This window comes from Trachemys scripta, chromosome 1 (assembly GCF_013100865.1).
Source record: "Trachemys scripta elegans isolate TJP31775 chromosome 1, CAS_Tse_1.0, whole genome shotgun sequence".
In the NCBI taxonomy this organism is placed as follows: Eukaryota; Metazoa; Chordata; order Testudines; family Emydidae; genus Trachemys; species Trachemys scripta.
Genome location: NC_048298.1, coordinates 231109014 through 231125176, shown reverse-complemented (window position 1 = coordinate 231125176; position 16163 = coordinate 231109014).

Here is a 16163-nt window from a genome sequence, read left to right as displayed (position 1 = left end):
CATGTACTAGGTAATATGCCCTCCTGAGGTCTAGCTTTGTGTATACCTGGGCAGTGTTCATACAGTCCATTAGCTCAGGAATTAGTGGCAACGACGGGTATTGGTTTCTAATGGTGACTTGATTTAGGGCTCAATACTCCACACATAATCAGAGGCTTACATCCTTTTTTGTTTGTTTGTTTTAAACAAAGAGGACTGGCACTCTGGTAGGTGAAGTGGATTTACTAATAAAGCCCTTGGCTAGGTGCTTCTGGAAGTAGATGCACAGTGCAGCTAGTTCAGGCTCTGACATGGCATATATCGCCAAAATGAAATGTATGCCCCTAGTTATAGCTCGACTGGGCAATCATAGTCCCTATGCAGGTGCAAGGTGTTTGCAGTCTTTTTTTTTTCTTTTCTTTTTTAAGGCATCCTTGTAGTCACTATATTTCTCTGCATGCTCCTCATATTTCTTTTGATTTTGCTTCCCTAACATTGGTCTAGTTATAAGTGATTTGCCAGTACAAACATACCTTCTTGGACAAGAAAGATGTGGGGAAACTATTATTGTTACTGTAGCAGTGCTTGCCACAGAATCCCATTGTTCTAGATCAGGGGTAGGCAACCTATGGTACACGTGCCAAAGGCAGCATGCAAGCTGATTTTCAGCGGCACTCACACTGCCCGGGTCCTGGCCAACAGACCGGGGGGCTCTGCATTTTAATTTAATTTTAAATGAAGCTTCTTTAACATTTTAAAAACCTCATTTACTTTACATACAACAATAGTTTAGTTATATATTATAGACTTATAGAAAGAGACCTTCTAAAAACGTTAAAATGTATTACTGGCACACAAAACCTTAAATTAGAGTGAATAAATGAAGACTCAGCACACCACTTCTGAAAAGTTGCTGACCCCTGGTCTAGGGGTTGGGCAAACATATTACCCTGAGGAGCTACCAATCTAAGGCCCCGATCTGCAATTGACAGCACCTGGGCAGACTAACTTCAACGGGGCTCTGTGTGGGCATAGCATTACTCTGTGCATTGCATGGACTGGGGCCTAAGAAGAGAAATGACATATGAAGGGTGGTGGGGCCTTGGATACAATCTAAATGTAAGGTATTAGGTTTTTCTTGTTTGCATATTTTTTCAGGAAAGTATGAAAATCTGAGGACCCAGTTCTTACCATCCAGAAGACAGTGGAAGCCACCTCTATCCTGCTGGGGGAGAATTTGGCTCTGGGAATTTTTCTGTCTACTTACTGGCTAATTTTGCACCTTTGGTGAAGCAGGGTACAATCTGAACAATTAAGAATCTTTGGGACTTTATTAGTTATGTGTCTCAGGCTGCTGATTTTCCCACTTCCTTCCTACTTAGGGATGGTGGCAGAAATTCTCTTTCCCTTTTCTTATGTGTACATTTTATTACTTTTAGAAAGATACAATCACTGTTTTGTCCTCTAAAATACTTGGTATTTGTTATGTTAATACTTAGCACTTAAGTATTACTTAAGTGTTCAGAGTGTGGTAGAAATGCTAGCCACTAGTCTTCTGGTTAAAAACTGCAAAAGCAGTAACACATTTTTATAAAATGAATGAAAAGTTCATGGAGAGCGTCCTTTTAAATAACTGATGTTACCTTACTCTGTCATTCTTTGACTATTTGGCCCACCGTGGTTTTTTCATAGAGACTTTGGAACAAAGAGATTATTCCTCATTAATGAAGACAGATTACATTTGTGTCTGAAATTAAGATACTCTTAAACCCTGCTCTGACAGTGCTCTTCAGACTGTTGCAAAGACAGATCTATTGAATAAAGGCCAAAGCATTTTCCCCATTACTTGCCTGAGTGACTAGATATACACTGGTAAATTCTACAGGGAGAAAAGGACAGGATTCCATTCTGATTGATAGAGTCACAGATTATAAAGCCAGAAGATGATCATCTAGTCTGACCTCCTCCATAATACAGGCCATAGGACTTCCCTGAATTAATTCCTGTTTGAACTAGAGCAGATCTTTTAGAAAAACATCCAGTCTTGATTTCAAAATTCCCAGTGATGGAGAAGCCACCATAACTCTCAGTAAAGTGTTCCACTTCCAATGGCTATTTGCCCTCGCTGTTGCACCTTATTTCAAGTCTAAATTTGCCTAACTTCAGTTTCCAGCCGTTGGATCTTGTTATACCCTTGTCTGCTATAACAAGATGTCTTTTTCTGAGGCCCATTCTAGCCTAAAAGCTGGAGTAGGTTCCAGGCCCCTCACATCTTCCTTGATGGAGGTGGAAAGGAGCGGAGGATATGCATATCCCTGATGTCCTGCCCTTCCACCAATCCGTGCACACATCACAACTCACGTCTCTCCTGAAGCTGGCCTCTGCTCCAGACCTGGGCTGCATAGCCCTTCCCCAAAGCCTGCTGACCTCACACAGCTGGACCATACCAGTTTCACTGTACGTGGAGCCCACCACATTTGCAGAGGAGTGGGCAGGATATGCCCCTAAATCATGGAAAGGAATTGCAGCTGTATAGCCCCTCTCAGAGTCAATCGCAGAAGCCAAGTGAAAAAGTGTCCAGAAGTCAAGTGAAAAACTAACTGCAGCAAACTACTAGTCAGTGTTATCATACTATTTGTGTCTAAGTAATTGCTGTACTTGCTTCAGGTTGTGTTTTGGGTTATTAAGATAGTGATGGCTTTTTGCCTTGACTTGTTCGCTTCAGTTATGGATTGATCAGTGTTCACATGATCAGGCTGACAGAATGCTAAATAGATGTAAAGTAATGCAAGCAATTGTGTATCATGAAATGTTTCATGCACTTTTGTGGTGGCTTTCAAACCTGAATTACTTGCATAGTGTCAAGAGGGCACATTTATTTTTGCAGTCATTCAGTAGCTACTGTAGCAGTCAATGCCTTCCTGTCAGTCAGCTGCATATACTCTTTCTTAATGGTACTATTGTTTTTCTCTTTGATCTTATGAAAGTCACAAAAGAGTACACCTCCACAGACTTGGAAAGTTTTCTTTCTATTGCCAACTAGTTTGAATTTTACACTGAATTTAGCAATTTGCAAAGTAATGAGGCATAGCATACATTAAAAACAGATTACTCATTAATGTTAATTGTAACAGGCTACTTATGTTTGCCTGAAATACCCCCATCTTGTTAGCAGGTGTTGATCCTGCTGGAGAATGGTAAATGGATTCTGCTGACGGATGTAATTTTTTACCCCATCTGTATATATAGCTAAGTAGCCTAGAGGAAGGAAGTGTAGAAGTAGCCAAGCCTGCGCTAAAGTGAATTTACTTTTGTTTTTTTACTAATTTCTAAGTTAACAAAACCAGGAAAAGTGGAGAGTTGGGATAACACATACAGTATGGACTGTGTTTGAGAATAGGTTGGAGAAGGCACCATGGCAATTTAATTATCTGCCCTGCTATTCTACCCTTTCAGACTTAACAACAAACTGTGTGTGTGTGTTGTTTTAAGGAGTTCATCTGACCTTTTATAAAATCTCTCTGGTTCTAGAAACTAGGAGTGTGTGCATGCATGTGCACGAGAGAGGGGAGGCTACAAGGTTGAAGCTTATTTTGGATAGAAAAATGAACTTTATGAAAGAGCTTGACACAAATATCTGAGAGGCTTAACTGGTTTTGTGGGGCTTAATTCCTTGTTTAGCTTTCATTTTTTTTAAACTGTAAGTCTTTTTGCTCCAACACATCTTGTGCTAAGTACTCTGCGTAGGAGGCTTTTGAAGTTCTATTAATATATTGTTTGTGTGTGTTCTGCTTTCCTTATTCACGCTAACACTGCTGTACGCACTACATGGGTACTTATTTATTTCTGTAAGCCAAAAGACCAACTCCTGATTCTTTTTGCTTTTTCCATCTTATTTTCCAAAAGGTTTTCTTCTCATGCCAAACTCCTCTGTATGTTTTGTATTTGAATAATGCGTGTGTAATTAACTGTAATAGGGCTGTTTTACTTTTGCCCAAATAGATCTTCAGTTGAGGGGAAACAGATCTCATGCTAATGCATTCCCTTATGTATCCTTCCCCTACTTCTAACCAATGACTAGTGTGCATGAAAAATGTCATTGAATGTTCTGTGAAGGAGCTGATACCTGCATTTTGTAGAAAGGACAGAACAAGCAGGGCTCCTGCTGCCAGTTATTTCATGACTGGAACTAATTTTGGCCCTATTATGAGCAGGCTCAGGCCTAGAATTTACCAATTCTTGGATGGGTAATAAATTAATCTGGATGAAAACACTGAATAAAAGGGCATAAAAGATAATCTTCTTTGTATTTGACCTAATCTAGACACATGTAATTGGCTGCATTTAGCTGCCAATTTCTTGTGGTGATTTTGCTTTTATTTACAAATGTGTGCTTGTAGTGGAACCAGATTTTAAAACATCCTTCAGCTCTGCCATCTTTCTGGTCAAGCAGTTGTAATTACCTACTCTCTCTGGTTCCTGTTCTTGCAATCACACCTGTGTGTTCACTATTTTTTACTCCTTCTTAAAACCCTCCTCACCTCACAGAATCTTGCCAATTTCTTCAAAGAAAAAAAAACAGACTATCCAGGTGACATCTTGTCACCTCCACACTCCTTTCCTCCATGATACTCTCCTGTCACAGATACGTAAGGCTGCATCCACATCTAACCATTCCGCCTCCCTCAATCACTTCATACTCTCATCTCCTGACCTCTCTCTCACTCCTACTCTCAGTCTTCATCTCAGCCTCTCACTCTTCAAACTGCATTGGTTTCAGCCTTGACCCTACCTGTCCCTTCAATTATTGCCCTATCTCCCTGTGCCCTTTCATCTCCAAACTCATACTGGCTGTGGATGGCACATTCAGTCTTAAATGCTTGTCCTCCAATTTCATTCTAGACCCCCTATGCTCTATTGAAATGGCTCTCTAATTACCTCTACCTGGCTAGTTTTCAGCGCTATCCTCCTATTTGGTTGGTCAATAGCTGCCTTGGAGGCTGTTGACCATAATCAGCACCACCACCTCAGAATCCTGTCATTGTAACTCCATCTTCTTCTCCTACCTTCAGATCACTCCTTCACTGGGTCTTCTTCCTCCCCACTTTCACTTTTGGCTGGGGTCCTTCAGGGCTCTGCCCTTAGCTGCCCACTACAACCTTTTTCTTTCTTTCTTTCCCTCCTATGGGTGACCTCATCACAAACATGGCTTTGACTACCATCTTGATGCTGATGACTCATAAATCTACCTCTGTACTGTGGGAGGCAGATATAATAGGCCAGTGGAGGCTCTGCCTCCCCTGGTGCTGCTGCTGCCTGACCCCCGGTTCTGGGGTTTGGGGGGGAAGTTTTTGCTTTATTATGCCCCATGCAGATTCTGGAGTGGCTGAGGAGGCAGTATGTGCTATTCAGCTTCCTGGATTCATCAGTAATCTCCCTGGACTCCAGAGAGATTATTGATGAACCCAGGAAGCTGAGTAGCAAACATCGCCGCCTCAGACACCCCAGAACCTGCATGGGGTATGTGAAAAGCTTCTGTGAGAGGCTTTTCCCTGCAGTGGCTTGGGGTCTGGAGAGTGGAGGCGCAGTGTGGCTGTGTCTGGCCAGCGGCTCCTCTGGGCGGAGGGGGGGAGACTTGAGCCTTCAGCTGGCCCAGGGCTCCTCTGGGCAGGTTGGTGGTGGGGTGCTTGGGACTCCTCCGGGTGTATGTGTGGGGGGGACTCATGGCTCGGGCCATGGGGGAGGGGCAGGGGATCTTGGGGCTCCGGCTGTGGGGGCTGGGGAAGCATGTGGGTAGAAGGGGTGGAGCTGGGGGGCTAGCCTCCCCTAAGTGGGGTTCCACCCACCACCCATGCTCTCTATATCCAAACCAAAATCTCACCCTGTCTTGCTAACATCTTCCTGTGGATGTCCAGCCATTGATGATAACATAGCCAAAATTGGGTTCCCAATTGTTTCATCTGAAGCTGTCTTCTTTCCCTATTTTATTACAGTGGACAGCACCATTATCTTTCCTGTTGCTCAAGCCTGTAATTTTGGCTCCATCTTTTATATGGTCCTCTCCTTTGACCCATACATCCAAGCTGTATTTAAATATTACCATTTCTTCCTGTGAGATATTTCCAAGATCTGACCTTTCTTCTCTGCTCACACTGCCACAACTCTTGTTCAAGATCTGATCGTATCACACCTGGACTACTGTAATCCCCTCCTCTCTGGCCGCTATACTTGCATGCTTATCCTGCCCCTCTTCAAGTCCATTCCAAATATTTCTACTAAAATAATCTTTCTGGCTCGTTGCTCTGTTACCCCCTCTTTAAGTTTCTTCACTGCCTACCCCTCTTCCATGGCCTAAAACAGAAACTCCTCACCCTTACTTTTGAAATCTTTAACAAATTAGGCAGGGCAGAGCTATGAGACCTTTTCACAAGGTCAGGTCCCTCCTTCATTCCACCAAGGATGCCAGCCTCGATCACCCAATTCTTTTCTTTTGAACAAGTGTTTCCAAGCCTGGGAGGGAGGGGGGAGAAGCGGAGCAGCGGCAGTGCGCTCAGGGGAGCAGACGGAGGCAGAGCGGAGGCAAGCTGGGGCGGTGAGGGCACTTTTTTCCCATGCTCTGGCATTGGTACCTATGATGGCCGGCACCAGAATGCCGCCCCTAGAAATGTGCCACCCCAAGCATCTGCTTGTTTTGCTGGTGCCTGGAGCCGGCCCTGGGAGAGGGGATGGGAGCCAGATCAGATCAGTAGAACAGGTCAGCCACCGACTCACCACTTGCCTCCTCAGCCCCCCCTCCCCTGGCTCGCCTACTCACCCCCCATCACTGCCTGCTCGCTCGCCTCCTCAGCCCCCCCACCCCACCTGCCCCCCCGCCACTGCCCGCCCACTTGCCTCCTCAGACACCCCCCCCCGCCACCGGCTCACCTGCCCTCCCTGCCACTGCCCACCCACTCGCCTCCTCAGCCCTCCACCCGCCCGGCTCACCTACTCATTCCCCACCTCTGTCTATATGGCAAAGACAGTTCTACTCCTGGGACAGTTCTGCAATTGTACATGAGCCTGAGCTTTCTGTAGGTTCCATTCAGCCCTGCCCAGCTTTTCCATGGAGGGTAGCCATGTGTGGAAGGGGAAGAAGAAAGACTCAGGAAATCAACCTCAGATCACCTGGCTCCATAGTGCTTCTCAAAGATCTATCTCTTTACCTTAATGTCAAATCTGGAGCCCATCTGTCTTTTTGTGGTGGGGGAGCTTGTGTACTGTCAGTAGCCTTTCCATTGAGTTGTAAGTGTGCAATAGGATCTGGGATGGTCTCATGTTTGGACTACCCCAGACTCTGGGGGAGCCCTATATTTTTGTTCCTTTACCTATGTATCAGGTCACTTTCCCCTTCCCTACAGGTGAAGGAAGGCAAAGAAATCTGCTTATGACATGAGGGTGTGAGGGGCAAACAGACATGGAAGACTTGGCCACCCTGTCAAACCTCAAAAGGAAAGTACACGGAGATGTTATAATATTTTTATTCCCTTTGTAGGCCTAGAATGGTTAGTGGGGAGTTGTCCAAATTGCTGACCCTTCCCCACCTCACCCTCACCCCCAATCAAAAGCCTTACATTGCAGCCATACTTATCAAATATCCTTCATTTCAACTGTAGCGTTCCATATGTTCCACACAAGTTGATGTCCCCTCAGTTTTATTGTTGAAAATTATTTACATTGGAAATAAATCATTATGTTAAGGTTATAGAGTTATGTATGCAGTGGCTCTCAACCTTTCCAGACTACTGTACCCCTTTCAGGAGCCTGACTGATCTTGTGTACCCCCAAGTTTGACCTCACTTAAAAACTACTTGCTTACAAAATCAGACATAAAAATACAGAAGTGCCACAGCACACTGGTACTGAAAAATTGCTTATATATTTATAAAATAAATCAATTGGAATATAACTATTGTACTCACATTTCAGTGTACAGTATATAGAGCAGTATAAACAAGTTATTGTATGAAATTTTAGTTCGTACTGACTTCGCTAGTGCTTTTTCTGTAGCCTCTTATAAAACTAGGCAAATATCTAGATGAGTTGATATACCCTCTGGAAGACCTCTGTGTACCCCTAGGGGTATCTGTACCCCTGGTTGCAAACCAGTGATGTATGCTATAGGAATGAATGAGTTCCACAACATTTTCAGTTGCTTAAGCTAATTTTTTATCCTTTATTTTGAGTCTTTGCCACAGATTACATCCCACATTTGAGCCTTGGCAGGTTGAGAAATATGGAGCACTCATGACTTCTACCTGGCTATATTTTTAAATTAAGCTGGATTGGTAGTGTGCCCTTCCATTGTCTGTATTTCAAGATCAGTCAGCTTCCCTTCTTGTTACTGAGTCTGTATACAGTATTCCATACATGTGAACATCTACTACTGAACACCACTAGATGTCTCCTACAACTATTCATCCCTCAGGCACCAGTTCAGCAAAGTATTTAAGCATGTGCTTAAATCTTTCTGTTCAACAATGTACTTGAGTGTGTGGTTTTGGACTCCTTTGGAAAAGCTGCCTAGTTAACCATTAACTAAACAGTTGCCCATGTTTTCCTAGGTGGTGCTTATGATAGACAACTTATACAAGAGAACCCTCCACCTGGGTATCACTGCCTGTGAGCACAGAAGATCTGGAAAGCGCAAGCAACAAGATGAAATACAGAGCACATTAGCAAAAGTGATAATGTATTTATTTTTATAGATCTGGGGCCCATTATAACAGAAAATATCTATGATCTTCCAGACCATGAACATCCCAGAAAGCTATGGGTTCTGTTTATTTTTTTTTTTTAGGAGACTGGTCTATTCAGCAGAAAGTGACCCAGCACAGAAGGGTGAAAGCTCCCTAACTCCATGGCGGAGTGTTGTGGAGCTGCTCAGGGGACGAGACTTCATTTAAAATGTACTACCTACCTCCCACAGCTCCCTGTGGTTTGGTATCAGAGTGTCTCCCAACCCAGCATGCCCTAGGGCCGACATAACTCTTCCGTGTAACTCTTTGACTGGCTTCCTGCGCTTACCTGGGAAGAATTCTGCCCCACCCATAAGCAATCTTGCAGGCAGGAAGCTTCATCTGAATGTCAACCCAATAGGGTTTGCCCATTGATTTGTATCTTTTATATGACAGGTTGTTAGTAATAATTTTCAGGTCATGTTGGCCATCTTCGACTTCCTTGCTGACAGCTCTAATCCTAAAGTTGTCAACCCAATGAATACTTCATTCAGGGTGTATCCCCTTTAGATTTCTTCTTTATTTGACTCATGTTAGCCTGGGAAGACTCTGACCCCATGTTAGGTAGGATGTTGTGAGGGAGGCAGAAGAGACTCCCTGAACAAACATACTTAATAGTTTCCGTCATCATTTCCGTAAAATGGATTGCTACATCCACCTCCCCTCACTGCCCCCACCCCATATAACCTTTGCTTTAAAAGTAGGTAAAAAGTGTGCTTCAGTAGATGCCAGCTAACATCCTACCCACCCACCACCTTTAAAAAATGATATTCTCTCTGGAAGTGATTGGGGGCAAAGAGACTAGAGAGCCAGTTGGCTGGGTGGGGTGGGGAAGCTGGATGACACTGAGATTGGATGAGGAGCTGGGGGGAGAGGAGAGAACTGGGATTGGGCTGGATAAAGATATGGGGGCAAGGATCTTGGGAGTTGGGAGACTGGGGCAAAGAGCTGGGGAGTGAGTGTAGGGGAGATTGAGATTGGATAGGGAGCCCAGGGAGGGAGACTGGGACTGGGAGCCAATATGGGGAAGGGAGAGACCGATTGATGAGGAGCTGGGAGGGGGGAACTGGGAGTGGCTGGACAATGAGACTGGACATGGTATGGTACGGGGTAGAGGCTGGTACTCAGGCAGCAAACCCAGAGGGCATGACTAGGGCTGATTAGATGAGCAGACCAGGACTGGGATGAGAAGCTTGGGGACTGGATAGGCAAGGAGAATGAGGTTGGGACAAGGCACCTGGAGTGGTGAAGAGACAACTATGACAAAGTAAGGTTGGAGGGAGTGGCCAAGGGAGTCCTGCTTGGGAGAAATGGGAAGAAAACTTTGTTTCCATTAGAGCACACTTCCCTCCAGAGTCTGGACTTTAACCTGAGATTCCTCTACTGTCAGCACCTATCTGTGAAACCCACAGGCAGAGTGTGCGTCGTGTCCCCCTCTAGTGCTGGCTCTCATAGTGGATGCCAACCTACTACAACTGTCAGTTACTCTGTTAGCTCAAGCAGCAGAGGTTGCTGTGGTGGATCCAAAGGTCCCAGCCTTACTGAGGACTCATATGGCTGTGAATAGGATGACATTTCTGTTTTTCAGCTTGCTCTGTTAAACACCTAGAGAATTACAAACACTTTAAAGAGCATTATTAAGGTCGCAATGTCAATCATTATTAAAGTCACAATGTCAAAAGTTAGGAAAGACTGTAAAGACAGTACCATAATGTATATGCAAAAGGCTGAATTAAAATTTTACTTGCACAGACAACCTCAACTTTGGTATTTCCTAACTTTTGGGCATTTGACTTTGTAACCTTAATAATGTTCTTTTAATGTAGTTTGTGTGTGTGTGTAACATTACATACCTTTGTAATTCCCCCATTAACTTTTTGTCAGCCAATAAAAAGCAGACTGCCTCCACAAGGCCAACAAAACAAAACATATTTGGAGTTTGTGGGCTAATGCTATTTTGGAGTTAAAAAAAAGTTAAATGTTCAAAAAAATCCAGTGCTTTGAAATTCTTAAACTGTGTAATTTTGAAGTTCCTTTTCCAATCTTGCTCCCCAAAACTTTTCAAGAACAACTATACTCTGGGATAATATGTGGCACAGGAAAACTCAGGGGATTAGTTTGTTAAGGGGAAGCTGGGTGTGGGAGATTTGAAAATAGGGGGACGATAGGTTGATGCTAGGTTCCAATAAACTATGATATGGCTAATTTAACTATGAATAAACTAGTGGCATAGGCCTATGTGAATCTCTTCTTAGAAAGTAGGCAGACTCATGCAGATGTTTAAAGCTTGAACTAGCATTATGAAGCCACTACTGAGAGGGAATAGGGAGCAGCTTCCAAGGCCCCACCACTATGATGGCTAATTTTGGCAGAATGGGGCTCTTAGATCCAGCCCCACAGAAGTCAATACCGTTGACTTCAATGGGTTTGGACTCGTGTTTGGTCCCCTATAGTAGGCTATATCTTAACCCTATAGAATGACTCCAGTTAAAAATAAATTAGAAGTTCAGCGTAATTTCACAGTTGCAGTCAGGGTCAGGTTTTAATCAAAGACTCTAGAAGAGTAGAGATTGTTATTGAAACATGCCCTGGGGCTTTCACCACGAATTACTCTTGGTTTACTGGGGTTTTTGTGTGTGTGTGTGATGAAGTACTTGTGAACCTGGTTTCCTAATGATTCAAGGTGTCATAGGGCTGGAGCATACAGCTTCATGGCACCTTTGGTCCTGAACTCCTGACAGGATTTCTTCTTGATGTGCTTATTAACCGTGAACAAATAACCCTGCTCAGGTGGCCACTAAGCTGACTGAACAAATATTATTTCTCTTTTCTTTGTTTAATTACAAGGAGGAGGGGTTGTTAACAAAATAATGAATGAACCTATTGTCTCCCCTTTAATGTATTTGTGTTTGCTTTAGAATATCAATCTACTTTGAAAACTGTTAGTCATAGATGGAAAAAACTGTATTTAGTACTATCTGGTTTCTATAGCACCATCGCCTCCAGATTTATCTCCTGGTTAGCTCCTCAACTAGTGGCAGCTCTCTTCTCCCTTCCTTTTGCTGTTATCCCTCATCCATTTCACTACATTCCCATCAGACCATCAGCTTTCCTCTCTGACACACTTTTTATTCAAACTACTACTGTCTGCTATAACCTGCTCTCCAGGAAGATTTTTCAGGGAAAGGATTTTACTCAAAAGCTGAAACAGAAGTGAGAAGTGTCCAAAGAACACCCAATGTATGGGGTTTACATATGCCCCTTTAAGCTGAGCTGTTGGGGTGAGCTAATTCTTACTGGCATAGCATAGCGGCACCAAGTCAAAGACATTGGTGGCAGTTGGGACACAGTAGTTGAGGAGTAGAACACAATGCAGGGAAATGGGCTCTGCCATCACTAGGTCCACAGGACTTGATTCACAAAGGGACTTGGGCACTTAACTGTCTCTTTAGATGCCTAAATATGAAAATTAAGTGCCAATATTATTCTCAGCCCCCCTGCTCAGCTGCCACCTAAATTCCCTAAATGCCAAGTTTTCACTGGTGGGCATGGGCAAAACCACTTCAGTCCTGATGCTGCCAAGTAGCTCGGCGCCCTCACACCTAGTTGCAGGAGGATTCACAAACAAGGCATTTCCCTGCCTCTCTGAAATGCAGGGCCTGATTCAGTAGGCACATGCCTAATAACCCACACAATTGACTGCTGGAGGTGAGAATTTGGGGGGGAGTTCTGGCTATTGTGTTATTGGACCCAGAGTGATTAGGGCACTCAGCTGGGATCCTTAGTCTGCCTGATTTGGCAGAGACATTTGAACTCTGATTTCGTATATCCCAGGTGAGTGAGGGATATATGAAATCTGACAAATCTTTCCTGTTGGAGCTGTTCTCCTTTGTATAACTAATTCAGCATTTGCTGGAATAGGGGTTTGAACCTGACTCTCCTGGGCTATAGAGTCAAGCTCTCATTTTCCTTTTCCTTCCCAATGAATATTTAGTTGTTTATATAAAGTGGAACAGCTTCAATGGGAAAAAGTAAGACCCACACCAGAACACCTTGGTGGGAAGTGGGAGACCTTGGTTCAAGTTCCTGTTTTAAATCAGGTAGAGTAAGGATTTGAAAACAGGTCTCCCATAGCCCAAGTACCAATGGGTGTGTGGATGGGGATCACTCTCCCTCTGTTTTTTTCACAAAGGCTGCCCTGGCTTAGACACCCATCTCCAAGAGAGAGTTTATGGCTGTGAATCCTGATTCCAGATAGTTTCCTTCTAGAGCGTTGTCTGTCACTTAAGTGTTTAGCTGTCTGTGGATCTGAGCCCTAAGCCCTGCCCCTTTCTTCTGCATGTCACTGCTGGCTAGCTTAGGCACTCTTCTCAGCTTGCTGGCTTTTAAGAATCCCTTTCTTGGGTGCCTAACTCTCCCCATACAAAGAATGGGAGGGGGGAAAGGGCTAGGGACCTAGCTCTCGTCTGTGAATGCCACTGGATGGCAGGGCACCTAAGACTGGAGTTAATCCCCTAGCCATCAAGAGATATTTAAGAATGAGAGATTTCTTCCCCACAACACTGGGGAGAGAAGAACAGAGAACCAAAAGTGAGAGAAAAAGGCAAGTGTTTTTCAGATATTAGTAATGGTTGAGCTCAATACAGGAAAAACAGGGAGGAATATAAGGCAGTCAGATTGCAGAAAGATAATTTTGTTCTCTGACAAGTAGCAAGAGGGTGTCTTAATAAAATAGATGTTACATCCCAGGAGAATAAATTAGGAGAATGTTGATTATGTTACTAATTAAAGGGCTTTGGAAAATGGACTCAGTGAAAGGCACTCCTGGAGAGTACTCAGCAAGTAAGGATGAGAAAAGACTTGCAGCCATTCCAGTTAGTCATTACATAAAACAGCAGCAAATTCAATGACTGGAATATGCTGTAATAATTGGGCCTACAAATTTACCCTAAATGTGGGAGAGTGGATAAAAAGTTACAAAATAGTCCAATAACATATAACAATAAATATGATGGGAAAAGGTACAAAAGGAAGACAGAAATACTGAATAGTCCAAATAAAAAAGCATACCAATATAACTCAAGGAATGTATTAAGATCATGTCTGGTAAACAAGAGAAGTGTGGGACTTGAAATCAATGACCCAAAATTGGTGTATTTGGAAATTAAACCTATTGGGGGACAAAATAATGAAGTAATGGATTATTCCACTCATCACTTGTTTTGGGGTTCTTAAAAAGAAAATGCTTTTGGGGGGAAAGTAGCAGAAGCTGTCCACCAAAAATTGCAGCAGTGAGCTTTAGCATCATGACTGCCATCCACACCGTCTTCTGGGACCCTGGGATCTACTGTAACACTATTAGGCCTTCATCGTTGATCATGATACTCTGACCAGACCAAGGGACCCAGATGCCACCTCCATCTGTGTTGGCTAAATCCCAACTACCACTTGGGATGTGAGACTTCCTTTTTCAGACATCAGAGGGGTAGCCGTGTTAGTCTGGATCTGTAAAAAGCAACAGAGAGTCCTGTGGCACCTTTAAGACTAACATCATCTGACAAAGTGGGTATTCACCCACGAAAGCTTATGCTCCAATACATCTGTTAGTCTTAAAGGTGTCATAGGACTCTCTGTTCCTTTCTCAGACATACACCCCTTGTGTGTCCTTTTTCTTCCCCATCTTATTTCTTCTCTTTCCTCTCTTCTCTCTTCTTTTTCCTCCTTCTGTCTAATAAGAATCTCTCTCTTCTTTTCCCTCCTTTTGTCTAATAAGATTCTGGCTTAACCAGCCAAGACTGTATATTTTGCAAAGCTGCTGTAAGCCAGTGACTAGACAGGCAACTAAAAGCAATGCCCTTAACAACCTGACACAGGTACAACTTCGCCAGGTCTCAGAGTGATTGGTCTCAGATGATTAGAGCAGAGGTTCTCAAACTGTTTTAGTCCGCTGACCACCAGTGGTCCGTAAGCTCCATTCAGGTGGTCCATGGGCAGTTCCCTCTAAGGTGTGCGCCTGGGCAGCTGCACACAAGAGAATGAAAGGCTATCCACCTAATTAGTAGAGCCGCGCAGGTGGGGCTCCACTAATTAGGTGCCTGGTCCGTGGAGAAGATGCACATGTAAGATGAGGTGGTGGCCTTGGGGGGAATAAGGGGTAGGTGGGAGGGGGCAAGGGGGTGAGAAGAGGGGGTGGGGGGAATCTGGGACATGCAGGTGGCCAGCCAAAGAGGCAACTTTCCCCAGCTTCAGGGCTGCGACTGCCAGGGAGAGATGGCTCTCCTTCCCAGCCTCAGCTCTGTGGCTGCTGTGGTGGGGGAGAGACGCCCCCCTCCTTCCCAGCCTCAGCTCAGGGGCTGCTGCAGTTGGGGGAGAGAGGGAGAGACACCCCACCCTTCTCAGCCCCAGCTTGAGGGCTGCCGTGGCAGGGGAGAGAGGGCACATCCATCGCATTAGAAAGGTAAGACTACTGATATTAAAATATGAGTTGTATGCTTTTATTTGTAGAACCCCAAAATGTTAATTATTAAGTTTGTTTTTATATAGCTTTTATCCGAAGCACTTTACAATAGTTAGCTAACGGTACAAACAACATTTGGAAAGATCATTAAGTGGTCCACCAAGACCCTCAGCAATTTTCAGGTGTCTGCGAAAAAAAAAGTTTGAGAACCACTGGATTAGAGCATAAACTGTGCCTGTGTTTCTCCAGCAGTGAGGTTACAAATGAGAGTTCAACACCAGACACAGAAGCTGCATTAGCTATCCCTGGTGTTCATTTCTCCCCCCTTTGTGTGTATTTGTCTTCGTTTCTTTTAGGAAAGGGGATCAGACTTCAACAACAACAGCTCCAGTCCACAACAAATAACTTGTTCTCTTTCCCCCCCAAAAGACAGTTATTACCATCTTTACTACCATCTAAAAGTCTTCCAGATGGGGGAAGAGGGAGTATCTTCTAAAATCTCTCTCCAGGTAAAGGGAAAGAGAACAAGGTACATTGTTAAAATGGAAGCCTTATTTAAATAATTAACATTTCAAATGCTTTAACTGTTCCCTTCTTTTTTGAATCTTTAATAAAAGGTCAAACATTGTAATGATGTTTGCCATGGTACTAAGCAGGCTGAGGTCTCTGTATACTGAACCTTGTTTAAATATGGATAGTGACAGGGTCACGTTAACACCTTTCCATCTAAATTATTATAGTTATTGTTCACTACTGTCACGTGGGTTAGTATTGGTAACAAAAACCTTGTATCAAGATAGACAGCCTTGCAGCTGAGGTGTATAGCCATCCCAGAGCAACTAGAAGATATTTAGAGAAATCAGTGATGTGCCTGCCTCCCCCTTTCCAGAAGAGTAAAGAGAGTTGTCAGAAAGGGTCCCTTTGCTAGGAACCAAGGACGGGAGCAGGGGGCA